The following is a 24,523-nucleotide window of genomic DNA, read 5'->3' as shown; positions in this document are numbered from 1 at the left end:
GTTCTCTCATAGCCAGCTGTTGATTTTGGCCTGTCAGGCAGGTGGTTCTGGTGAGTCCAGCAGGTGGCTCCGGCGTGCTCGGCAGGTGGTTCTGGCATGTCTGGCAGGTGGTTCCGGCGAGTTGAGCAGCTGGTTCCAGCCTGTCCGTCAGGTTAGGGTTAGGGATAGGGTTAGGGTTACGGTTAGGGTTAGGGTTTAGGGTTTGGGGTTAGGGGTTAGGGTTAGGGGTAGGGTTAGGTTTAGGGTTACAGTTGGGTTAGGGTTTAGGGTTAGGCTTAGGGTTAGGGGTTAGGGTTAGGGTTAGGGTTTGGGGATAGGGTTAGGGTTAGGGTTAGGGTTAGGGCCCGGCAGGTGGTTCCGGCGAGCCGAGCAGGTTGTTCCTGCGTGCTCGGCAGGTGGTTCAGTTGGGTCTGGCAGGTGGTTTCGGTCTGTTCGGGGTGTGGTTCCAGCATCTCAGGCACATGGTTTTGGCACGTCTGAGAGGTGGTTCCGGCTGGCCCAACAGGTGTTTCTGGAGTCTCCGCCAAGTGGTTCTGGCGTAGCTGGCAGGTGATGTTGGCGTGACTGGCAGGTGGCTCCAGCCAGCCCGGCAGGTGTTTCCGGAGTGTTCACCAACTGGCTGTGGCGTAGCCGGCAGGTGATTTTGGCGTGTCCGACAGGTGGTTCTGGCGAGTCGAGCAGGTGCTTCCCTCATGCTCGGCAGGTGCTTCCGGTGTCATTGGCATGTGGTTCTGGCATGTCTGAGAGGTGGTTCCGGCATGCCTGACAGGTGATTCCGGAGTGTTCGCCAAGCGGTTCTGGCATAGGCGGCAGGTGATTTTGCCATGTCCAGAATGTGGTTCCAGCGAGTCGAACATGTGGTTCCGGCGTGTCCGGCAGGTGTTTCCGGTCTGTCCAGCAGGTGGTTCTGGGGTGTCCGGCATGAGGTTCTGGCACGTCTGAGAGGTGGTTCCGGCCGGCCCGACATGCGTTTCCGGAGTGTCCGCCACGTGGTTCAGGCACGTCTGAGAGGTGGTTCCAGCATGCCCGGCAGGTTTTCCCGGAGAGTCCTCCAAGTGGTTCTGGCGTAGCCCGCAGGTGATTTTGGTGTGTCCGGCAGGTTGTTCCGTTCTGTCCGATAGGTTGTTCCGGCATGTCCAGCACGTGCTTCTGGCACTTCTGAGAGGTGGTTCTGGCATGCCGGGCAGGTTATTCCGGAGTGTCCGGTAAGTGGTTCTGGTGTAGCCGGCAGTTCGTTTTGGCGTGTCTGGCACATGGGTCCTGCGAGTCGAGCAGGTGGTTCCGGCGTGCTCGGCAGGTGGTCCAGGCATGTCCGGCAGGTGGTTCCAGTCTGTCCAGGACGTGGTTCCAGCGTGTCCGGCACGTGGTTCTCTTACGTCTGAGAGGTGGTTCCTGCATGCCTGGCAGGTTATTGCGGATTGTCTGCCAGGTGGTTCTCTCATAGCCAGCTGTTGATTTTGGCCTGTCAGGCAGGTGGTTCTGGTGAGTCCAGCAGGTGGCTCCGGCGTGCTCGGCAGGTGGTTCTGGCATGTCTGGCAGGTGGTTCCGGCGAGTTGAGCAGCTGGTTCCAGCCTGTCCGTCAGGTTAGGGTTAGGGATAGGGTTAGGGTTACGGTTAGGGTTAGGGTTTAGGGTTTGGGGTTAGGGGTTAGGGTTAGGGGTAGGGTTAGGTTTAGGGTTACAGTTGGGTTAGGGTTTAGGGTTAGGCTTAGGGTTAGGGGTTAGGGTTAGGGTTAGGGTTTGGGGATAGGGTTAGGGTTAGGGTTAGGGTTAGGGCCCGGCAGGTGGTTCCGGCGAGCCGAGCAGGTGGCTCCGGCGCGCCCGGCAGGTGCTTCCGCTGCGCCCGGCAGGTGGTTCCGGCGAGGCGAGCAGGTGGCTCCGGCGCGCTCGGCAGGTGCTTCCGCTGCGCCCGGCAGGTGGTTCCGGCGAGTCGAGCAGGTTGTCCTGCGTGCTCGGCAGGTGGTTCAGTTGGGTCTGGCAGGTGGTTTCGGTCTGTTCGGGGTGTGGTTCCAGCATCTCAGGCACATGGTTCTGGCACGTCTGAGAGGTGGTTCCGGCTGGCCCAACAGGTGTTTCTGGAGTCTCCGCCAAGTGGTTCTGGCGTAGCTGGCAGGTGATGTTGGCGTGACTGGCAGGTGGCTCCAGCCAGCCCGGCAGGTGTTTCCGGAGTGTTCACCAACTGGCTGTGGCGTAGCCGGCAGGTGATTTTGGCGTGTCCGACAGGTGGTTCTGGCGAGTCGAGCAGGTGCTTCCCTCATGCTCGGCAGGTGCTTCCGGTGTCATTGGCATGTGGTTCTGGCATGTCTGAGAGGTGGTTCCGGCATGCCTGACAGGTGATTCCGGAGTGTTCGCCAAGCGGTTCTGGCATAGGCGGCAGGTGATTTTGCCATGTCCAGAATGTGGTTCCAGCGAGTCGAACATGTGGTTCCGGCGTGTCCGGCAGGTGTTTCCGGTCTGTCCAGCAGGTGGTTCTGGGGTGTCCGGCATGAGGTTCTGGCACGTCTGAGAGGTGGTTCCGGCCGGCCCGACATGCGTTTCCGGAGTGTCCGCCACGTGGTTCAGGCACGTCTGAGAGGTGGTTCCAGCATGCCCGGCAGGTTTTCCCGGAGAGTCCTCCAAGTGGTTCTGGCGTAGCCCGCAGGTGATTTTGGTGTGTCCGGCAGGTTGTTCCGTTCTGTCCGATAGGTTGTTCCGGCATGTCCAGCACGTGCTTCTGGCACTTCTGAGAGGTGGTTCTGGCATGCCGGGCAGGTTATTCCGGAGTGTCCGGTAAGTGGTTCTGGTGTAGCCGGCAGTTCGTTTTGGCGTGTCTGGCACATGGGTCCTGCGAGTCGAGCAGGTGGTTCCGGCGTGCTCGGCAGGTGGTCCAGGCATGTCCGGCAGGTGGTTCCAGTCTGTCCAGGACGTGGTTCCAGCGTGTCCGGCACGTGGTTCTCTTACGTCTGAGAGGTGGTTCCTGCATGCCTGGCAGGTTATTGCGGATTGTCTGCCAGGTGGTTCTCTCATAGCCAGCTGTTGATTTTGGCCTGTCAGGCAGGTGGTTCTGGTGAGTCCAGCAGGTGGCTCCGGCGTGCTCGGCAGGTGGTTCTGGCATGTCTGGCAGGTGGTTCCGGCGAGTTGAGCAGCTGGTTCCAGCCTGTCCGTCAGGTTAGGGTTAGGGATAGGGTTAGGGTTACGGTTAGGGTTAGGGTTTAGGGTTTGGGGTTAGGGGTTAGGGTTAGGGGTAGGGTTAGGGTTAGGGTTACGGTTGGGTTAGGGTTTAGGGTTAGGCTTAGGGTTAGGGGTTAGGGTTAGGGTTAGGGTTTGGGGATAGGGTTAGGGTTAGGGTTAGGGTTAGGGCCCGGCAGGTGGTTCCGGCGAGCCGAGCAGGTGGCTCCGGCGCGCCCGGCAGGTGCTTCCGCTGCGCCCGGCAGGTGGTTCCGGCGAGGCGAGCAGGTGGCTCCGGCGCGCTCGGCAGGTGCTTCCGCTGCGCCCGGCAGGTGGTTCCGGCGAGTCGAGCAGGTTGTTCCTGCGTGCTCGGCAGGTGGTTCAGTTGGGTCTGGCAGGTGGTTTCGGTCTGTTCGGGGTGTGGTTCCAGCATCTCAGGCACATGGTTTTGGCACGTCTGAGAGGTGGTTCCGGCTGGCCCAACAGGTGTTTCTGGAGTCTCCGCCAAGTGGTTCTGGCGTAGCTGGCAGGTGATGTTGGCGTGACTGGCAGGTGGCTCCAGCCAGCCCGGCAGGTGTTTCCGGAGTGTTCACCAACTGGCTGTGGCGTAGCCGGCAGGTGATTTTGGCGTGTCCGACAGGTGGTTCTGGCGAGTCGAGCAGGTGCTTCCCTCATGCTCGGCAGGTGCTTCCGGTGTCATTGGCATGTGGTTCTGGCATGTCTGAGAGGTGGTTCCGGCATGCCTGACAGGTGATTCCGGAGTGTTCGCCAAGCGGTTCTGGCATAGGCGGCAGGTGATTTTGCCATGTCCAGAATGTGGTTCCAGCGAGTCGAACATGTGGTTCCGGCGTGTCCGGCAGGTGTTTCCGGTCTGTCCAGCAGGTGGTTCTGGGGTGTCCGGCATGAGGTTCTGGCACGTCTGAGAGGTGGTTCCGGCCGGCCCGACATGCGTTTCCGGAGTGTCCGCCACGTGGTTCAGGCACGTCTGAGAGGTGGTTCCAGCATGCCCGGCAGGTTTTCCCGGAGAGTCCTCCAAGTGGTTCTGGCGTAGCCCGCAGGTGATTTTGGTGTGTCCGGCAGGTTGTTCCGTTCTGTCCGATAGGTTGTTCCGGCATGTCCAGCACGTGCTTCTGGCACTTCTGAGAGGTGGTTCTGGCATGCCGGGCAGGTTATTCCGGAGTGTCCGGTAAGTGGTTCTGGTGTAGCCGGCAGTTCGTTTTGGCGTGTCTGGCACATGGGTCCTGCGAGTCGAGCAGGTGGTTCCGGCGTGCTCGGCAGGTGGTCCAGGCATGTCCGGCAGGTGGTTCCAGTCTGTCCAGGACGTGGTTCCAGCGTGTCCGGCACGTGGTTCTCTTACGTCTGAGAGGTGGTTCCTGCATGCCTGGCAGGTTATTGCGGATTGTCTGCCAGGTGGTTCTCTCATAGCCAGCTGTTGATTTTGGCCTGTCAGGCAGGTGGTTCTGGTGAGTCCAGCAGGTGGCTCCGGCGTGCTCGGCAGGTGGTTCTGGCATGTCTGGCAGGTGGTTCCGGCGAGTTGAGCAGCTGGTTCCAGCCTGTCCGTCAGGTTAGGGTTAGGGATAGGGTTAGGGTTACGGTTAGGGTTAGGGTTTAGGGTTTGGGGTTAGGGGTTAGGGTTAGGGGTAGGGTTAGGGTTAGGGTTACGGTTGGGTTAGGGTTTAGGGTTAGGCTTAGGGTTAGGGGTTAGGGTTAGGGTTAGGGTTTGGGGATAGGGTTAGGGTTAGGGTTAGGGTTAGGGCCCGGCAGGTGGTTCCGGCGAGCCGAGCAGGTGGCTCCGGCGCGCCCGGCAGGTGCTTCCGCTGCGCCCGGCAGGTGGTTCCGGCGAGGCGAGCAGGTGGCTCCGGCGCGCTCGGCAGGTGCTTCCGCTGCGCCCGGCAGGTGGTTCCGGCGAGTCGAGCAGGTTGTTCCTGCGTGCTCGGCAGGTGGTTCAGTTGGGTCTGGCAGGTGGTTTCGGTCTGTTCGGGGTGTGGTTCCAGCATCTCAGGCACATGGTTTTGGCACGTCTGAGAGGTGGTTCCGGCTGGCCCAACAGGTGTTTCTGGAGTCTCCGCCAAGTGGTTCTGGCGTAGCTGGCAGGTGATGTTGGCGTGACTGGCAGGTGGCTCCAGCCAGCCCGGCAGGTGTTTCCGGAGTGTTCACCAACTGGCTGTGGCGTAGCCGGCAGGTGATTTTGGCGTGTCCGAGAGGTGGTTCTGGCGAGTCGAGCACTTGCTTCCCTCATGCTCGGCAGGTGCTTCCGGTGTCATTGGCATGTGGTTCTGGCATGTCTGAGAGGTGGTTCCGGCATGCCTGACAGGTGATTCCGGAGTGTTCGCCAAGCGGTTCTGGCATAGGCGGCAGGTGATTTTGCCATGTCCAGAATGTGGTTCCAGCGAGTCGAACATGTGGTTCCGGCGTGTCCGGCAGGTGTTTCCGGTCTGTCCAGCAGGTGGTTCTGGGGTGTCCGGCATGAGGTTCTGGCACGTCTGAGAGGTGGTTCCGGCCGGCCCGACATGCGTTTCCGGAGTGTCCGCCACGTGGTTCAGGCACGTCTGAGAGGTGGTTCCAGCATGCCCGGCAGGTTTTCCCGGAGAGTCCTCCAAGTGGTTCTGGCGTAGCCCGCAGGTGATTTTGGTGTGTCCGGCAGGTTGTTCCGTTCTGTCCGATAGGTTGTTCCGGCATGTCCAGCACGTGCTTCTGGCACTTCTGAGAGGTGGTTCTGGCATGCCGGGCAGGTTATTCCGGAGTGTCCGGTAAGTGGTTCTGGTGTAGCCGGCAGTTCGTTTTGGCGTGTCTGGCACATGGGTCCTGCGAGTCGAGCAGGTGGTTCCGGCGTGCTCGGCAGGTGGTCCAGGCATGTCCGGCAGGTGGTTCCAGTCTGTCCAGGACGTGGTTCCAGCGTGTCCGGCACGTGGTTCTCTTACGTCTGAGAGGTGGTTCCTGCATGCCTGGCAGGTTATTGCGGATTGTCTGCCAGGTGGTTCTCTCATAGCCAGCTGTTGATTTTGGCCTGTCAGGCAGGTGGTTCTGGTGAGTCCAGCAGGTGGCTCCGGCGTGCTCGGCAGGTGGTTCTGGCATGTCTGGCAGGTGGTTCCGGCGAGTTGAGCAGCTGGTTCCAGCCTGTCCGTCAGGTTAGGGTTAGGGATAGGGTTAGGGTTACGGTTAGGGTTAGGGTTTAGGGTTTGGGGTTAGGGGTTAGGGTTAGGGGTAGGGTTAGGGTAAGGGTTACGGTTGGGTTAGGGTTTAGGGTTAGGCTTAGGGTTAGGGGTTAGGGTTAGGGTTAGGGTTTGGGGATAGGGTTAGGGTTAGGGTTAGGGTTAGGGCCCGGCAGGTGGTTCCGGCGAGCCGAGCAGGTGGCTCCGGCGCGCCCGGCAGGTGCTTCCGCTGCGCCCGGCAGGTGGTTCCGGCGAGGCGAGCAGGTGGCTCCGGCGCGCTCGGCAGGTGCTTCCGCTGCGCCCGGCAGGTGGTTCCGGCGAGTCGAGCAGGTTGTTCCTGCGTGCTCGGCAGGTGGTTCAGTTGGGTCTGGCAGGTGGTTTCGGTCTGTTCGGGGTGTGGTTCCAGCATCTCAGGCACATGGTTTTGGCACGTCTGAGAGGTGGTTCCGGCTGGCCCAACAGGTGTTTCTGGAGTCTCCGCCAAGTGGTTCTGGCGTAGCTGGCAGGTGATGTTGGCGTGACTGGCAGGTGGCTCCAGCCAGCCCGGCAGGTGTTTCCGGAGTGTTCACCAACTGGCTGTGGCGTAGCCGGCAGGTGATTTTGGCGTGTCCGACAGGTGGTTCTGGCGAGTCGAGCAGGTGCTTCCCTCATGCTCGGCAGGTGCTTCCGGTGTCATTGGCATGTGGTTCTGGCATGTCTGAGAGGTGGTTCCGGCATGCCTGACAGGTGATTCCGGAGTGTTCGCCAAGCGGTTCTGGCATAGGCGGCAGGTGATTTTGCCATGTCCAGAATGTGGTTCCAGCGAGTCGAACATGTGGTTCCGGCGTGTCCGGCAGGTGTTTCCGGTCTGTCCAGCAGGTGGTTCTGGGGTGTCCGGCATGAGGTTCTGGCACGTCTGAGAGGTGGTTCCGGCCGGCCCGACATGCGTTTCCGGAGTGTCCGCCACGTGGTTCAGGCACGTCTGAGAGGTGGTTCCAGCATGCCCGGCAGGTTTTCCCGGAGAGTCCTCCAAGTGGTTCTGGCGTAGCCCGCAGGTGATTTTGGTGTGTCCGGCAGGTTGTTCCGTTCTGTCCGATAGGTTGTTCCGGCATGTCCAGCACGTGCTTCTGGCACTTCTGAGAGGTGGTTCTGGCATGCCGGGCAGGTTATTCCGGAGTGTCCGGTAAGTGGTTCTGGTGTAGCCGGCAGTTCGTTTTGGCGTGTCTGGCACATGGGTCCTGCGAGTCGAGCAGGTGGTTCCGGCGTGCTCGGCAGGTGGTCCAGGCATGTCCGGCAGGTGGTTCCAGTCTGTCCAGGACGTGGTTCCAGCGTGTCCGGCACGTGGTTCTCTTACGTCTGAGAGGTGGGTCCTGCATGCCTGGCAGGTTATTGCGGATTGTCTGCCAGGTGGTTCTCTCATAGCCAGCTGTTGATTTTGGCCTGTCAGGCAGGTGGTTCTGGTGAGTCCAGCAGGTGGCTCCGGCGTGCTCGGCAGGTGGTTCTGGCATGTCTGGCAGGTGGTTCCGGCGAGTTGAGCAGCTGGTTCCAGCCTGTCCGTCAGGTTAGGGTTAGGGATAGGGTTAGGGTTACGGTTAGGGTTAGGGTTTAGGGTTTGGGGTTAGGGGTTAGGGTTAGGGGTAGGGTTAGGGTTAGGGTTACGGTTGGGTTAGGGTTTAGGGTTAGGCTTAGGGTTAGGGGTTAGGGTTAGGGTTAGGGTTTGGGGATAGGGTTAGGGTTAGGGTTAGGGTTAGGGCCCGGCAGGTGGTTCCGGCGAGCCGAGCAGGTGGCTCCGGCGCGCCCGGCAGGTGCTTCCGCTGCGCCCGGCAGGTGGTTCCGGCGAGGCGAGCAGGTGGCTCCGGCGCGCTCGGCAGGTGCTTCCGCTGCGCCCGGCAGGTGGTTCCGGCGAGTCGAGCAGGTTGTTCCTGCGTGCTCGGCAGGTGGTTCAGTTGGGTCTGGCAGGTGGTTTCGGTCTGTTCGGGGTGTGGTTCCAGCATCTCAGGCACATGGTTTTGGCACGTCTGAGAGGTGGTTCCGGCTGGCCCAACAGGTGTTTCTGGAGTCTCCGCCAAGTGGTTCTGGCGTAGCTGGCAGGTGATGTTGGCGTGACTGGCAGGTGGCTCCAGCCAGCCCGGCAGGTGTTTCCGGAGTGTTCACCAACTGGCTGTGGCGTAGCCGGCAGGTGATTTTGGCGTGTCCGCCAGGTGGTTCTGGCGAGTCGAGCAGGTGCTTCCCTCATGCTCGGCAGGTGCTTCCGGTGTCATTGGCATGTGGTTCTGGCATGTCTGAGAGGTGGTTCCGGCATGCCTGACAGGTGATTCCGGAGTGTTCGCCAAGCGGTTCTGGCATAGGCGGCAGGTGATTTTGCCATGTCCAGAATGTGGTTCCAGCGAGTCGAACATGTGGTTCCGGCGTGTCCGGCAGGTGTTTCCGGTCTGTCCAGCAGGTGGTTCTGGGGTGTCCGGCATGAGGTTCTGGCACGTCTGAGAGGTGGTTCCGGCCGGCCCGACATGCGTTTCCGGAGTGTCCGCCACGTGGTTCAGGCACGTCTGAGAGGTGGTTCCAGCATGCCCGGCAGGTTTTCCCGGAGAGTCCTCCAAGTGGTTCTGGCGTAGCCCGCAGGTGATTTTGGTGTGTCCGGCAGGTTGTTCCGTTCTGTCCGATAGGTTGTTCCGGCATGTCCAGCACGTGCTTCTGGCACTTCTGAGAGGTGGTTCTGGCATGCCGGGCAGGTTATTCCGGAGTGTCCGGTAAGTGGTTCTGGTGTAGCCGGCAGTTCGTTTTGGCGTGTCTGGCACATGGGTCCTGCGAGTCGAGCAGGTGGTTCCGGCGTGCTCGGCAGGTGGTCCAGGCATGTCCGGCAGGTGGTTCCAGTCTGTCCAGGACGTGGTTCCAGCGTGTCCGGCACGTGGTTCTCTTACGTCTGAGAGGTGGGTCCTGCATGCCTGGCAGGTTATTGCGGATTGTCTGCCAGGTGGTTCTCTCATAGCCAGCTGTTGATTTTGGCCTGTCAGGCAGGTGGTTCTGGTGAGTCCAGCAGGTGGCTCCGGCGTGCTCGGCAGGTGGTTCTGGCATGTCTGGCAGGTGGTTCCGGCGAGTTGAGCAGCTGGTTCCAGCCTGTCCGTCAGGTTAGGGTTAGGGATAGGGTTAGGGTTACGGTTAGGGTTAGGGTTTAGGGTTTGGGGTTAGGGGTTAGGGTTAGGGGTAGGGTTAGGGTTAGGGTTACGGTTGGGTTAGGGTTTAGGGTTAGGCTTAGGGTTAGGGGTTAGGGTTAGGGTTAGGGTTTGGGGATAGGGTTAGGGTTAGGGTTAGGGTTAGGGCCCGGCAGGTGGTTCTGGCGAGCCGAGCAGGTGGCTCCGGCGCGCCCGGCAGGTGCTTCCGCTGCGCCCGGCAGGTGGTTCCGGCGAGGCGAGCAGGTGGCTCCGGCGCGCTCGGCAGGTGCTTCCGCTGCGCCCGGCAGGTGGTTCCGGCGAGTCGAGCAGGTTGTTCCTGCGTGCTCGGCAGGTGGTTCAGTTGGGTCTGGCAGGTGGTTTCGGTCTGTTCGGGGTGTGGTTCCAGCATCTCAGGCACATGGTTTTGGCACGTCTGAGAGGTGGTTCCGGCTGGCCCAACAGGTGTTTCTGGAGTCTCCGCCAAGTGGTTCTGGCGTAGCTGGCAGGTGATGTTGGCGTGACTGGCAGGTGGCTCCAGCCAGCCCGGCAGGTGTTTCCGGAGTGTTCACCAACTGGCTGTGGCGTAGCCGGCAGGTGATTTTGGCGTGTCCGACAGGTGGTTCTGGCGAGTCGAGCAGGTGCTTCCCTCATGCTCGGCAGGTGCTTCCGGTGTCATTGGCATGTGGTTCTGGCATGTCTGAGAGGTGGTTCCGGCATGCCTGACAGGTGATTCCGGAGTGTTCGCCAAGCGGTTCTGGCATAGGCGGCAGGTGATTTTGCCATGTCCAGAATGTGGTTCCAGCGAGTCGAACATGTGGTTCCGGCGTGTCCGGCAGGTGTTTCCGGTCTGTCCAGCAGGTGGTTCTGGGGTGTCCGGCATGAGGTTCTGGCACGTCTGAGAGGTGGTTCCGGCCGGCCCGACATGCGTTTCCGGAGTGTCCGCCACGTGGTTCAGGCACGTCTGAGAGGTGGTTCCAGCATGCCCGGCAGGTTTTCCCGGAGAGTCCTCCAAGTGGTTCTGGCGTAGCCCGCAGGTGATTTTGGTGTGTCCGGCAGGTTGTTCCGTTCTGTCCGATAGGTTGTTCCGGCATGTCCAGCACGTGCTTCTGGCACTTCTGAGAGGTGGTTCTGGCATGCAGGGCAGGTTATTCCGGAGTGTCCGGTAAGTGGTTCTGGTGTAGCCGGCAGTTCGTTTTGGCGTGTCTGGCACATGGGTCCTGCGAGTCGAGCAGGTGGTCCCGGCGTGCTCGGCAGGTGGTCCAGGCATGTCCGGCAGGTGGTTCCAGTCTGTCCAGGACGTGGTTCCAGCGTGTCCGGCACGTGGTTCTCTTACGTCTGAGAGGTGGTTCCTGCATGCCTGGCAGGTTATTGCGGATTGTCTGCCAGGTGGTTCTCTCATAGCCAGCTGTTGATTTTGGCCTGTCAGGCAGGTGGTTCTGGTGAGTCCAGCAGGTGGCTCCGGCGTGCTCGGCAGGTGGTTCTGGCATGTCTGGCAGGTGGTTCCGGCGAGTTGAGCAGCTGGTTCCAGCCTGTCCGTCAGGTTAGGGTTAGGGATAGGGTTAGGGTTACGGTTAGGGTTAGGGTTTAGGGTTTGGGGTTAGGGGTTAGGGTTAGGGGTAGGGTTAGGGTTAGGGTTACGGTTGGGTTAGGGTTTAGGGTTAGGCTTAGGGTTAGGGGTTAGGGTTAGGGTTTGGGGATAGGGTTAGGGTTAGGGTTAGGGTTAGGGCCCGGCAGGTGGTTCCGGCGAGCCGAGCAGGTGGCTCCGGCGCGCCCGGCAGGTGCTTCCGCTGCGCCCGGCAGGTGGTTCCGGCGAGGCGAGCAGGTGGCTCCGGCGCGCTCGGCAGGTGCTTCCGCTGCGCCCGGCAGGTGGTTCCGGCGAGTCGAGCAGGTTGTTCCTGCGTGCTCGGCAGGTGGTTCAGTTGGGTCTGGCAGGTGGTTTCGGTCTGTTCGGGGTGTGGTTCCAGCATCTCAGGCACATGGTTTTGGCACGTCTGAGAGGTGGTTCCGGCTGGCCCAACAGGTGTTTCTGGAGTCTCCGCCAAGTGGTTCTGGCGTAGCTGGCAGGTGATGTTGGCGTGACTGGCAGGTGGCTCCAGCCAGCCCGGCAGGTGTTTCCGGAGTGTTCACCAACTGGCTGTGGCGTAGCCGGCAGGTGATTTTGGCGTGTCCGAGAGGTGGTTCTGGCGAGTCGAGCAGGTGCTTCCCCCATGCTCGGCAGGTGCTTCCGGTGTCATTGGCATGTGGTTCTGGCATGTCTGAGAGGTGGTTCCGGCATGCCTGACAGGTGATTCCGGAGTGTTCGCCAAGCGGTTCTGGCATAGGCGGCAGGTGATTTTGCCATGTCCAGAATGTGGTTCCAGCGAGTCGAACATGTGGTTCCGGCGTGTCCGGCAGGTGTTTCCGGTCTGTCCAGCAGGTGGTTCTGGGGTGTCCGGCATGAGGTTCTGGCACGTCTGAGAGGTGGTTCCGGCCGGCCCGACATGCGTTTCCGGAGTGTCCGCCACGTGGTTCAGGCACGTCTGAGAGGTGGTTCCAGCATGCCCGGCAGGTTTTCCCGGAGAGTCCTCCAAGTGGTTCTGGCGTAGCCCGCAGGTGATTTTGGTGTGTCCGGCAGGTTGTTCCGTTCTGTCCGATAGGTTGTTCCGGCATGTCCAGCACGTGCTTCTGGCACTTCTGAGAGGTGGTTCTGGCATGCCGGGCAGGTTATTCCGGAGTGTCCGGTAAGTGGTTCTGGTGTAGCCGGCAGTTCGTTTTGGCGTGTCTGGCACATGGGTCCTGCGAGTCGAGCAGGTGGTCCCGGCGTGCTCGGCAGGTGGTCCAGGCATGTCCGGCAGGTGGTTCCAGTCTGTCCAGGACGTGGTTCCAGCGTGTCCGGCACGTGGTTCTCTTACGTCTGAGAGGTGGTTCCTGCATGCCTGGCAGGTTATTGCGGATTGTCTGCCAGGTGGTTCTCTCATAGCCAGCTGTTGATTTTGGCCTGTCAGGCAGGTGGTTCTGGTGAGTCCAGCAGGTGGCTCCGGCGTGCTCGGCAGGTGGTTCTGGCATGTCTGGCAGGTGGTTCCGGCGAGTTGAGCAGCTGGTTCCAGCCTGTCCGTCAGGTTAGGGTTAGGGATAGGGTTAGGGTTACGGTTAGGGTTAGGGTTTAGGGTTTGGGGTTAGGGGTTAGGGTTAGGGGTAGGGTTAGGGTTAGGGTTACGGTTGGGTTAGGGTTTAGGGTTAGGCTTAGGGTTAGGGGTTAGGGTTAGGGTTAGGGTTTGGGGATAGGGTTAGGGTTAGGGTTAGGGTTAGGGCCCGGCAGGTGGTTCCGGCGAGCCGAGCAGGTGGCTCCGGCGCGCCCGGCAGGTGCTTCCGCTGCGCCCGGCAGGTGGTTCCGGCGAGGCGAGCAGGTGGCTCCGGCGCGCTCGGCAGGTGCTTCCGCTGCGCCCGGCAGGTGGTTCCGGCGAGTCGAGCAGGTTGTTCCTGCGTGCTCGGCAGGTGGTTCAGTTGGGTCTGGCAGGTGGTTTCGGTCTGTTCGGGGTGTGGTTCCAGCATCTCAGGCACATGGTTTTGGCACGTCTGAGAGGTGGTTCCGGCTGGCCCAACAGGTGTTTCTGGAGTCTCCGCCAAGTGGTTCTGGCGTAGCTGGCAGGTGATGTTGGCGTGACTGGCAGGTGGCTCCAGCCAGCCCGGCAGGTGTTTCCGGAGTGTTCACCAACTGGCTGTGGCGTAGCCGGCAGGTGATTTTGGCGTGTCCGAGAGGTGGTTCTGGCGAGTCGAGCAGGTGCTTCCCCCATGCTCGGCAGGTGCTTCCGGTGTCATTGGCATGTGGTTCTGGCATGTCTGAGAGGTGGTTCCGGCATGCCTGACAGGTGATTCCGGAGTGTTCGCCAAGCGGTTCTGGCATAGGCGGCAGGTGATTTTGCCATGTCCAGAATGTGGTTCCAGCGAGTCGAACATGTGGTTCCGGCGTGTCCGGCAGGTGTTTCCGGTCTGTCCAGCAGGTGGTTCTGGGGTGTCCGGCATGAGGTTCTGGCACGTCTGAGAGGTGGTTCCGGCCGGCCCGACATGCGTTTCCGGAGTGTCCGCCACGTGGTTCAGGCACGTCTGAGAGGTGGTTCCAGCATGCCCGGCAGGTTTTCCCGGAGAGTCCTCCAAGTGGTTCTGGCGTAGCCCGCAGGTGATTTTGGTGTGTCCGGCAGGTTGTTCCGTTCTGTCCGATAGGTTGTTCCGGCATGTCCAGCACGTGCTTCTGGCACTTCTGAGAGGTGGTTCTGGCATGCCGGGCAGGTTATTCCGGAGTGTCCGGTAAGTGGTTCTGGTGTAGCCGGCAGTTCGTTTTGGCGTGTCTGGCACATGGGTCCTGCGAGTCGAGCAGGTGGTCCCGGCGTGCTCGGCAGGTGGTCCAGGCATGTCCGGCAGGTGGTTCCAGTCTGTCCAGGACGTGGTTCCAGCGTGTCCGGCACGTGGTTCTCTTACGTCTGAGAGGTGGTTCCTGCATGCCTGGCAGGTTATTGCGGATTGTCTGCCAGGTGGTTCTCTCATAGCCAGCTGTTGATTTTGGCCTGTCAGGCAGGTGGTTCTGGTGAGTCCAGCAGGTGGCTCCGGCGTGCTCGGCAGGTGGTTCTGGCATGTCTGGCAGGTGGTTCCGGCGAGTTGAGCAGCTGGTTCCAGCCTGTCCGTCAGGTTAGGGTTAGGGATAGGGTTAGGGTTACGGTTAGGGTTAGGGTTTAGGGTTTGGGGTTAGGGGTTAGGGTTAGGGGTAGGGTTAGGGTTAGGGTTACGGTTGGGTTAGGGTTTAGGGTTAGGCTTAGGGTTAGGGGTTAGGGTTAGGGTTAGGGTTTGGGGATAGGGTTAGGGTTAGGGTTAGGGTTAGGGCCCGGCAGGTGGTTCCGGCGAGCCGAGCAGGTGGCTCCGGCGCGCCCGGCAGGTGCTTCCGCTGCGCCCGGCAGGTGGTTCCGGCGAGGCGAGCAGGTGGCTCCGGCGCGCTCGGCAGGTGCTTCCGCTGCGCCCGGCAGGTGGTTCCGGCGAGTCGAGCAGGTTGTTCCTGCGTGCTCGGCAGGTGGTTCAGTTGGGTCTGGCAGGTGGTTTCGGTCTGTTCGGGGTGTGGTTCCAGCATCTCAGGCACATGGTTTTGGCACGTCTGAGAGGTGGTTCCGGCTGGCCCAACAGGTGTTTCTGGAGTCTCCGCCAAGTGGTTCTGGCGTAGCTGGCAGGTGATGTTGGCGTGACTGGCAGGTGGCTCCAGCCAGCCCGGCAGGTGTTTCCGGAGTGTTCACCAACTGGCTGTGGCGTAGCCGGCAGGTGATTTTGGCGTGTCCGACAGGTGGTTCTGGCGAGTCGAGCAGGTGCTTCCCCCATGCTCGGCAGGTGCTTCCGGTGTCATTGGCATGTGGTTCTGGCATGTCTGAGAGGTGGTTCCGGCATGCCTGACAGGTGATTCCGGAGTGTTCGCCAAGCGGTTCTGGCATAGGCGGCAGGTGATTTTGCCATGTCCAGAATGTGGTTCCAGCGAGTCGAACATGTGGTTCCGGCGTGTCCGGCAGGTGTTTCCGGTCTGTCCAGCAGGTGGTTCTGGGGTGTCCGGCATGAGGTTCTGGCACGTCTGAGAGGTGGTTCCGGCCGGCCCGACATGCGTTTCCGGAGTGTCCGCCACGTGGTTCAGGCACGTCTGAGAGGTGGTTCCAGCATGCCCGGCAGGTTTTCCCGGAGAGTCCTCCAAGTGGTTCTGGCGTAGCCCGCAGGTGATTTTGGTGTGTCCGGCAGGTTGTTCCGTTCTGTCCGATAGGTTGTTCCGGCATGTCCAGCACGTGCTTCTGGCACTTCTGAGAGGTGGTTCTGGCATGCCGGGCAGGTTATTCCGGAGTGTCCGGTAAGTGGTTCTGGTGTAGCCGGCAGTTCGTTTTGGCGTGTCTGGCACATGGGTCCTGCGAGTCGAGCAGGTGGTCCCGGCGTGCTCGGCAGGTGGTCCAGGCATGTCCGGCAGGTGGTTCCAGTCTGTCCAGGACGTGGTTCCAGCGTGTCCGGCACGTGGTTCTCTTACGTCTGAGAGGTGGTTCCTGCATGCCTGGCAGGTTATTGCGGATTGTCTGCCAGGTGGTTCTCTCATAGCCAGCTGTTGATTTTGGCCTGTCAGGCAGGTGGTTCTGGTGAGTCCAGCAGGTGGCTCCGGCGTGCTCGGCAGGTGGTTCTGGCATGTCTGGCAGGTGGTTCCGGCGAGTTGAGCAGCTGGTTCCAGCCTGTCCGTCAGGTTAGGGTTAGGGATAGGGTTAGGGTTACGGTTAGGGTTAGGGTTTAGGGTTTGGGGTTAGGGGTTAGGGTTAGGGGTAGGGTTAGGGTTAGGGTTACGGTTGGGTTAGGGTTTAGGGTTAGGCTTAGGGTTAGGGGTTAGGGTTAGGGTTAGGGTTTGGGGATAGGGTTAGGGTTAGGGTTAGGGTTAGGGCCCGGCAGGTGGTTCCGGCGAGCCGAGCAGGTGGCTCCGGCGCGCCCGGCAGGTGCTTCCGCTGCGCCCGGCAGGTGGTTCCGGCGAGGCGAGCAGGTGGCTCCGGCGCGCTCGGCAGGTGCTTCCGCTGCGCCCGGCAGGTGGTTCCGGCGAGTCGAGCAGGTTGTTCCTGCGTGCTCGGCAGGTGGTTCAGTTGGGTCTGGCAGGTGGTTTCGGTCTGTTCGGGGTGTGGTTCCAGCATCTCAGGCACATGGTTTTGGCACGTCTGAGAGGTGGTTCCGGCTGGCCCAACAGGTGTTTCTGGAGTCTCCGCCAAGTGGTTCTGGCGTAGCTGGCAGGTGATGTTGGCGTGACTGGCAGGTGGCTCCAGCCAGCCCGGCAGGTGTTTCCGGAGTGTTCACCAACTGGCTGTGGCGTAGCCGGCAGGTGATTTTGGCGTGTCCGAGAGGTGGTTCTGGCGAGTCGAGCAGGTGCTTCCCCCATGCTCGGCAGGTGCTTCCGGTGTCATTGGCATGTGGTTCTGGCATGTCTGAGAGGTGGTTCCGGCATGCCTGACAGGTGATTCCGGAGTGTTCGCCAAGCGGTTCTGGCATAGGCGGCAGGTGATTTTGCCATGTCCAGAATGTGGTTCCAGCGAGTCGAACATGTGGTTCCGGCGTGTCCGGCAGGTGTTTCCGGTCTGTCCAGCAGGTGGTTCTGGGGTGTCCGGCATGAGGTTCTGGCACGTCTGAGAGGTGGTTCCGGCCGGCCCGACATGCGTTTCCGGAGTGTCCGCCACGTGGTTCAGGCACGTCTGAGAGGTGGTTCCAGCATGCCCGGCAGGTTTTCCCGGAGAGTCCTCCAAGTGGTTCTGGCGTAGCCCGCAGGTGATTTTGGTGTGTCCGGCAGGTTGTTCCGTTCTGTCCGATAGGTTGTTCCGGCATGTCCAGCACGTGCTTCTGGCACTTCTGAGAGGTGGTTCTGGCATGCCGGGCAGGTTATTCCGGAGTGTCCGGTAAGTGGTTCTGGTGTAGCCGGCAGTTCGTTTTGGCGTGTCTGGCACATGGGTCCTGCGAGTCGAGCAGGTGGTCCCGGCGTGCTCGGCAGGTGGTCCAGGCATGTCCGGCAGGTGGTTCCAGTCTGTCCAGGACGTGGTTCCAGCGTGTCCGGCACGTGGTTCTCTTACGTCTGAGAGGTGGTTCCTGCATGCCTGGCAGGTTATTGCGGATTGTCTGCCAGGTGGTTCTCTCATAGCCAGCTGTTGATTTTGGCCTGTCAGGCAGGTGGTTCTGGTGAGTCCAGCAGGTGGCTCCGGCGTGCTCGGCAGGTGGTTCTGGCATGTCTGGCAGGTGGTTCCGGCGAGTTGAGCAGCTGGTTCCAGCCTGTCCGTCAGGTTAGGGTTAGGGATAGGGTTAGGGTTACGGTTAGGGTTAGGGTTTAGGGTTTGGGGTTAGGGGTTAGGGTTAGGGGTAGGGTTAGGGTTAGGGTTACGGTTGGGTTAGGGTTTAGGGTTAGGCTTAGGGTTAGGGGTTAGGGTTAGGGTTAGGGTTTGGGGATAGGGTTAGGGTTAGGGTTAGGGTTAGGGCCCGGCAGGTGGTTCCGGCGAGCCGAGCAGGTGGCTCCGGCGCGCCCGGCAGGTGCTTCCGCTGCGCCCGGCAGGTGGTTCCGGCGAGGCGAGCAGGTGGCTCCGGCGCGCTCGGCAGGTGGTTCAGTTGGGTCTGGCAGGTGGTTTCGGTCTGTTCGGGGTGTGGTTCCAGCATCTCAGGCACATGGTTTTGGCACGTCTGAGAGGTGGTTCCGGCTGGCCCAACAGGTGTTTCTGGAGTCTCCGCCAAGTGGTTCTGGCGTAGCTGGCAGGTGATGTTGGCGTGACTGGCAGGTGGCTCCAGCCAGCCCGGCAGGTGTTTCCGGAGTGTTCACCAACTGGCTGTGGCGTAGCCGGCAGGTGATTTTGGCGTGTCCGACAGGTGGTTCTGGCGAGTCGAGCAGGTGCTTCCCGCATGCTCGGCAGGTGCTTCCGGTGTCATTGGCATGTGGTTCTGGCATGTCTGAGAGGTGGTTCCGGCATGCCTGACAGGTGATTCCGGAGTGTTCGCCAAGCGGTTCTGGCATAGGCGGCAGGTGATTTTGCCATGTCCAGAATGTGGTTCCAGCGAGTCGAACATGTGGTTCCGGCGTGTCCGGCAGGTGTTTCCGGTCTGTCCAGCAGGTGGTTCTGGGGTGTCCGGCATGAGGTTCTGGCACGTCTGAGAGGTGGTTCCGGCCGGCCCGACATGCGTTTCCGGAGTGTCCGCCACGTGGTTCAGGCACGTCTGAGAGGTGGTTCCAGCATGCCCGGCAGGTTTTCCCGGAGAGTCCTCCAAGTGGTTCTGGCGTAGCCCGCAGGTGATTTTGGTGTGTCCGGCAGGTTGTTCCGTTCTGTCCGATAGGTTGTTCCGGCATGTCCAGCACGTGCTTCTGGCACTTCTGAGAGGTGGTTCTGGCATGCCGGGCAGGTTATTCCGGAGTGTCCGGTAAGTGGTTCTGGTGTAGCCGGCAGTTCGTTTTGGCGTGTCTGGCACATGGGTCCTGCGAGTCGAGCAGGTGGTTCCGGCGTGCTCGGCAGGTGGTCCAGGCATGTCCGGCAGGTGGTTCCAGTCTGTCCAGGACGTGGTTCCAGCGTGTCCGGCACGTGGTTCTCTTACGTCTGAGAGGTGGTTCCTGCATGCCTGGCAGGTTATTGCGGATTGTCTGCCAGGTGGTTCTCTCATAGCCAGCTGTTGATTTTGGCCTGTCAGGCAGGTGGTTCTGGTGAGTCCAGCAGGTGGCTCCGGCGTGCTCGGCAGGTGGTTCTGGCATGTCTGGCAGGTGGTTCCGGCGAGTTGAGCAGCTGGTTCCAGCCTGTCCGTCAGGTTAGGGTTAGGGATAGGGTTAGGGTTACGGTTAGGGTTAGGGTTTAGGGTTTGGGGTTAGGGGTTAGGGTTAGGGGTAGGGTTAGGGTTAGGGTTACGGTTGGGTTAGGGTTTAGGGTTAGGCTTAGGGTTAGGGGTTAGGGTTAGGGTTAGGGTTTGGGGATAGGGTTAGGGTTAGGGTTAGGGTTAGGGCCTGGCAGGTGGTTCCGGCGAGCCGAGCAGGTGGCTCCGGCGCGCCCGGCAGGTGCTTCCGCTGCGCCCGGCAGGTGGTTCCGGCGAGGCGAGCAGGTGGCTCCGGCGCGCTCGGCAGGTGCTTCCGCTGCGCCCGGCAGGTGGTTCCGGCGAGTCGAGCAGGTTGTTCCTGCGTGCTCGGCAGGTGGTTCAGTTGGGTCTGGCAGGTGGTTTCGGTCTGTTCGGGGTGTGGTTCCAGCATCTCAGGCACATGGTTTTGGCACGTCTGAGAGGTGGTTCCGGCTGGCCCAACAGGTGTTTCTGGAGTCTCCGCCAAGTGGTTCTGGCGTAGCTGGCAGGTGATGTTGGCGTGACTGGCAGGTGGCTCCAGCCAGCCCGGCAGGTGTTTCCGGAGTGTTCACCAACTGGCTGTGGCGTAGCCGGCAGGTGATTTTGGCGTGTCCGACAGGTGGTTCTGGCGAGTCGAGCAGGTGCTTCCCTCATGCTCGGCAGGTGCTTCCGGTGTCATTGGCATGTGGTTCTGGCATGTCTGAGAGGTGGTTCCGGCATGCCTGACAGGTGATTCCGGAGTGTTCGCCAAGCGGTTCTGGCATAGGCGGCAGGTGATTTTGCCATGTCCAGAATGTGGTTCCAGCGAGTCGAACATGTGGTTCCGGCGTGTCCGGCAGGTGTTTCCGGTCTGTCCAGCAGGTGGTTCTGGGGTGTCCGGCATGAGGTTCTGGCACGTCTGAGAGGTGGTTCCGGCCGGCCCGACATGCGTTTCCGGAGTGTCCGCCACGTGGTTCAGGCACGTCTGAGAGGTGGTTCCAGCATGCCCGGCAGGTTTTCCCGGAGAGTCCTCCAAGTGGTTCTGGCGTAGCCCGCAGGTGATTTTGGTGTGTCCGGCAGGTTGTTCCGTTCTGTCCGATAGGTTGTTCCGGCATGTCCAGCACGTGCTTCTGGCACTTCTGAGAGGTGGTTCTGGCATGCCGGGCAGGTTATTCCGGAGTGTCCGGTAAGTGGTTCTGGTGTAGCCGGCAGTTCGTTTTGGCGTGTCTGGCACATGGGTCCTGCGAGTCGAGCAGGTGGTTCCGGCGTGCTCGGCAGGTGGTCCAGGCATGTCCGGCAGGTGGTTCCAGTCTGTCCAGGACGTGGTTCCAGCGTGTCCGGCACGTGGTTCTCTTACGTCTGAGAGGTGGTTCCTGCATGCCTGGCAGGTTATTGCGGATTGTCTGCCAGGTGGTTCTCTCATAGCCAGCTGTTGATTTTGGCCTGTCAGGCAGGTGGTTCTGGTGAGTCCAGCAGGTGGCTCCGGCGTGCTCGGCAGGTGGTTCTGGCATGTCTGGCAGGTGGTTCCGGCGAGTTGAGCAGCTGGTTCCAGCCTGTCCGTCAGGTTAGGGTTAGGGATAGGGTTAGGGTTACGGTTAGGGTTAGGGTTTAGGGTTTGGGGTTAGGGGTTAGGGTTAGGGGTAGGGTTAGGGTTAGGGTTACGGTTGGGTTAGGGTTTAGGGTTAGGCTTAGGGTTAGGGGTTAGGGTTAGGGTTAGGGTTTGGGGATAGGGTTAGGGTTAGGGTTAGGGTTAGGGCCCGGCAGGTGGTTCCGGCGAGCCGAGCAGGTGGCTCCGGCGCGCCCGGCAGGTGCTTCCGCTGCGCCCGGCAGGTGGTTCCGGCGAGGCGAGCAGGTGGCTCCGGCGCGCTCGGCAGGTGCTTCCGCTGCGCCCGGCAGGTGGTTCCGGCGAGTCGAGCAGGTTGTTCCTGCGTGCTCGGCAGGTGGTTCAGTTGGGTCTGGCAGGTGGTTTCGGTCTGTTCGGGGTGTGGTTCCAGCATCTCAGGCACATGGTTTTGGCACGTCTGAGAGGTGGTTCCGGCTGGCCCAACAGGTGTTTCTGGAGTCTCCGCCAAGTGGTTCTGGCGTAGCTGGCAGGTGATGTTGGCGTGACTGGCAGGTGGCTCCAGCCAGCCCGGCAGGTGTTTCCGGAGTGTTCACCAACTGGCTGTGGCGTAGCCGGCAGGTGATTTTGGCGTGTCCGACAGGTGGTTCTGGCGAGTCGAGCAGGTGCTTCCCGCATGCTCGGCAGGTGCTTCCGGTGTCATTGGCATGTGGTTCTGGCATGTCTGAGAGGTGGTTCCGGCATGCCTGACAGGTGATTCCGGAGTGTTCGCCAAGCGGTTCTGGCATAGGCGGCAGGTGATTTTGCCATGTCCAGAATGTGGTTCCAGCGAGTCGAACATGTGGTTCCGGCGTGTCCGGCAGGTGTTTCCGGTCTGTCCAGCAGGTGGTTCTGGGGTGTCCGGCATGAGGTTCTGGCACGTCTGAGAGGTGGTTCCGGCCGGCCCGACATGCGTTTCCGGAGTGTCCGCCACGTGGTTCAGGCACGTCTGAGAGGTGGTTCCAGCATGCCCGGCAGGTTTTCCCGGAGAGTCCTCCAAGTGGTTCTGGCGTAGCCCGCAGGTGATTTTGGTGTGTCCGGCAGGTTGTTCCGTTCTGTCCGATAGGTTGTTCCGGCATGTCCAGCACGTGCTTCTGGCACTTCTGAGAGGTGGTTCTGGCATGCCGGGCAGGTTATTCCGGAGTGTCCGGTAAGTGGTTCTGGTGTAGCCGGCAGTTCGTTTTGGCGTGTCTGGCACATGGGTCCTGCGAGTCGAGCAGGTGGTTCCGGCGTGCTCGGCAGGTGGTCCAGGCATGTCCGGCAGGTGGTTCCAGTCTGTCCAGGACGTGGTTCCAGCGTGTCCGGCACGTGGTTCTCTTACGTCTGAGAGGTGGTTCCTGCATGCCTGGCAGGTTATTGCGGATTGTCTGCCAGGTGGTTCTCTCATAGCCAGCTGTTGATTTTGGCCTGTCAGGCAGGTGGTTCTGGTGAGTCCAGCAGGTGGCTCCGGCGTGCTCGGCAGGTGGTTCTGGCATGTCTGGCAGGTGGTTCCGGCGAGTTGAGCAGCTGGTTCCAGCCTGTCCGTCAGGTTAGGGTTAGGGATAGGGTTAGGGTTACGGTTAGGGTTAGGGTTTAGGGTTTGGGGTTAGGGGTTAGGGTTAGGGGTAGGGTTAGGGTTAGGGTTACGGTTGGGTTAGGGTTTAGGGTTAGGCTTAGGGTTAGGGGTTAGGGTTAGGGTTAGGGTTTGGGGATAGGGTTAGGGTTAGGGTTAGGGTTAGGGCCCGGCAGGTGGTTCCGGCGAGCCGAGCAGGTGGCTCCGGCGCGCCCGGCAGGTGCTTCCGCTGCGCCCGGCAGGTGGTTCCGGCGAGGCGAGCAGGTGGCTCCGGCGCGCTCGGCAGGTGCTTCCGCTGCGCCCGGCAGGTGGTTCCGGCGAGTCGAGCAGGTTGTTCCTGCGTGCTCGGCAGGTGGTTCAGTTGGGTCTGGCAGGTGGTTTCGGTCTGTTCGGGGTGTGGTTCCAGCATCTCAGGCACATGGTTTTGGCACGTCTGAGAGGTGGTTCCGGCTGGCCCAACAGGTGTTTCTGGAGTCTCCGCCAAGTGGTTCTGGCGTAGCTGGCAGGTGATGTTGGCGTGACTGGCAGGTGGCTCCAGCCAGCCCGGCAGGTGTTTCCGGAGTGTTCACCAACTGGCTGTGGCGTAGCCGGCAGGTGATTTTGGCGTGTCCGACAGGTGGTTCTGGCGAGTCGAGCAGGTGCTTCCCGCATGCTCGGCAGGTGCTTCCGGTGTCATTGGCATGTGGTTCTGGCATGTCTGAGAGGTGGTTCCGGCATGCCTGACAGGTGATTCCGGAGTGTTCGCCAAGCGGTTCTGGCATAGGCGGCAGGTGATTTTGCCATGTCCAGAATGTGGTTCCAGCGAGTCGAACATGTGGTTCCGGCGTGTCCGGCAGGTGTTTCCGGTCTGTCCAGCAGGTGGTTCTGGGGTGTCCGGCATGAGGTTCTGGCACGTCTGAGAGGTGGTTCCGGCCGGCCCGACATGCGTTTCCGGAGTGTCCGCCACGTGGTTCAGGCACGTCTGAGAGGTGGTTCCAGCATGCCCGGCAGGTTTTCCCGGAGAGTCCTCCAAGTGGTTCTGGCGTAGCCCGCAGGTGATTTTGGTGTGTCCGGCAGGTTGTTCCGTTCTGTCCGATAGGTTGTTCCGGCATGTCCAGCACGTGCTTCTGGCACTTCTGAGAGGTGGTTCTGGCATGCCGGGCAGGTTATTCCGGAGTGTCCGGTAAGTGGTTCTGGTGTAGCCGGCAGTTCGTTTTGGCGTGTCTGGCACATGGGTCCTGCGAGTCGAGCAGGTGGTTCCGGCGTGCTCGGCAGGTGGTCCAGGCATGTCCGGCAGGTGGTTCCAGTCTGTCCAGGACGTGGTTCCAGCGTGTCCGGCACGTGGTTCTCTTACGTCTGAGAGGTGGTTCCTGCATGCCTGGCAGGTTATTGCGGATTGTCTGCCAGGTGGTTCTCTCATAGCCAGCTGTTGATTTTGGCCTGTCAGGCAGGTGGTTCTGGTGAGTCCAGCAGGTGGCTCCGGCGTGCTCGGCAGGTGGTTCTGGCATGTCTGGCAGGTGGTTCCGGCGAGTTGAGCAGCTGGTTCCAGCCTGTCCGTCAGGTTAGGGTTAGGGATAGGGTTAGGGTTACGGTTAGGGTTAGGGTTTAGGGTTTGGGGTTAGGGGTTAGGGTTAGGGGTAGGGTTAGGGTTAGGGTTACGGTTGGGTTAGGGTTTAGGGTTAGGCTTAGGGTTAGGGGTTAGGGTTAGGGTTAGGGTTTGGGGATAGGGTTAGGGTTAGGGTTAGGGTTAGGGCCCGGCAGGTGGTTCCGGCGAGCCGAGCAGGTGGCTCCGGCGCGCCCGGCAGGTGCTTCCGCTGCGCCCGGCAGGTGGTTCCGGCGAGGCGAGCAGGTGGCTCCGGCGCGCTCGGCAGGTGCTTCCGCTGCGCCCGGCAGGTGGTTCCGGCGAGTCGAGCAGGTTGTTCCTGCGTGCTCGGCAGGTGGTTCAGTTGGGTCTGGCAGGTGGTTTCGGTCTGTTCGGGGTGTGGTTCCAGCATCTCAGGCACATGGTTTTGGCACGTCTGAGAGGTGGTTCCGGCTGGCCCAACAGGTGTTTCTGGAGTCTCCGCCAAGTGGTTCTGGCGTAGCTGGCAGGTGATGTTGGCGTGACTGGCAGGTGGCTCCAGCCAGCCCGGCAGGTGTTTCCGGAGTGTTCACCAACTGGCTGTGGCGTAGCCGGCAGGTGATTTTGGCGTGTCCGACAGGTGGTTCTGGCGAGTCGAGCAGGTGCTTCCCTCATGCTCGGCAGGTGCTTCCGGTGTCATTGGCATGTGGTTCTGGCATGTCTGAGAGGTGGTTCCGGCATGCCTGACAGGTGATTCCGGAGTGTTCGCCAAGCGGTTCTGGCATAGGCGGCAGGTGATTTTGCCATGTCCAGAATGTGGTTCCAGCGAGTCGAACATGTGGTTCCGGCGTGTCCGGCAGGTGTTTCCGGTCTGTCCAGCAGGTGGTTCTGGGGTGTCCGGCATGAGGTTCTGGCACGTCTGAGAGGTGGTTCCGGCCGGCCCGACATGCGTTTCCGGAGTGTCCGCCACGTGGTTCAGGCACGTCTGAGAGGTGGTTCCAGCATGCCCGGCAGGTTTTCCCGGAGAGTCCTCCAAGTGGTTCTGGCGTAGCCCGCAGGTGATTTTGGTGTGTCCGGCAGGTTGTTCCGTTCTGTCCGATAGGTTGTTCCGGCATGT

Source organism: Equus asinus, chromosome 6 (genome assembly GCF_041296235.1).
Source record: "Equus asinus isolate D_3611 breed Donkey chromosome 6, EquAss-T2T_v2, whole genome shotgun sequence".
Classification (NCBI taxonomy): domain Eukaryota; kingdom Metazoa; phylum Chordata; class Mammalia; order Perissodactyla; family Equidae; genus Equus; species Equus asinus.
This window is presented reverse-complemented; position numbering follows the sequence as displayed.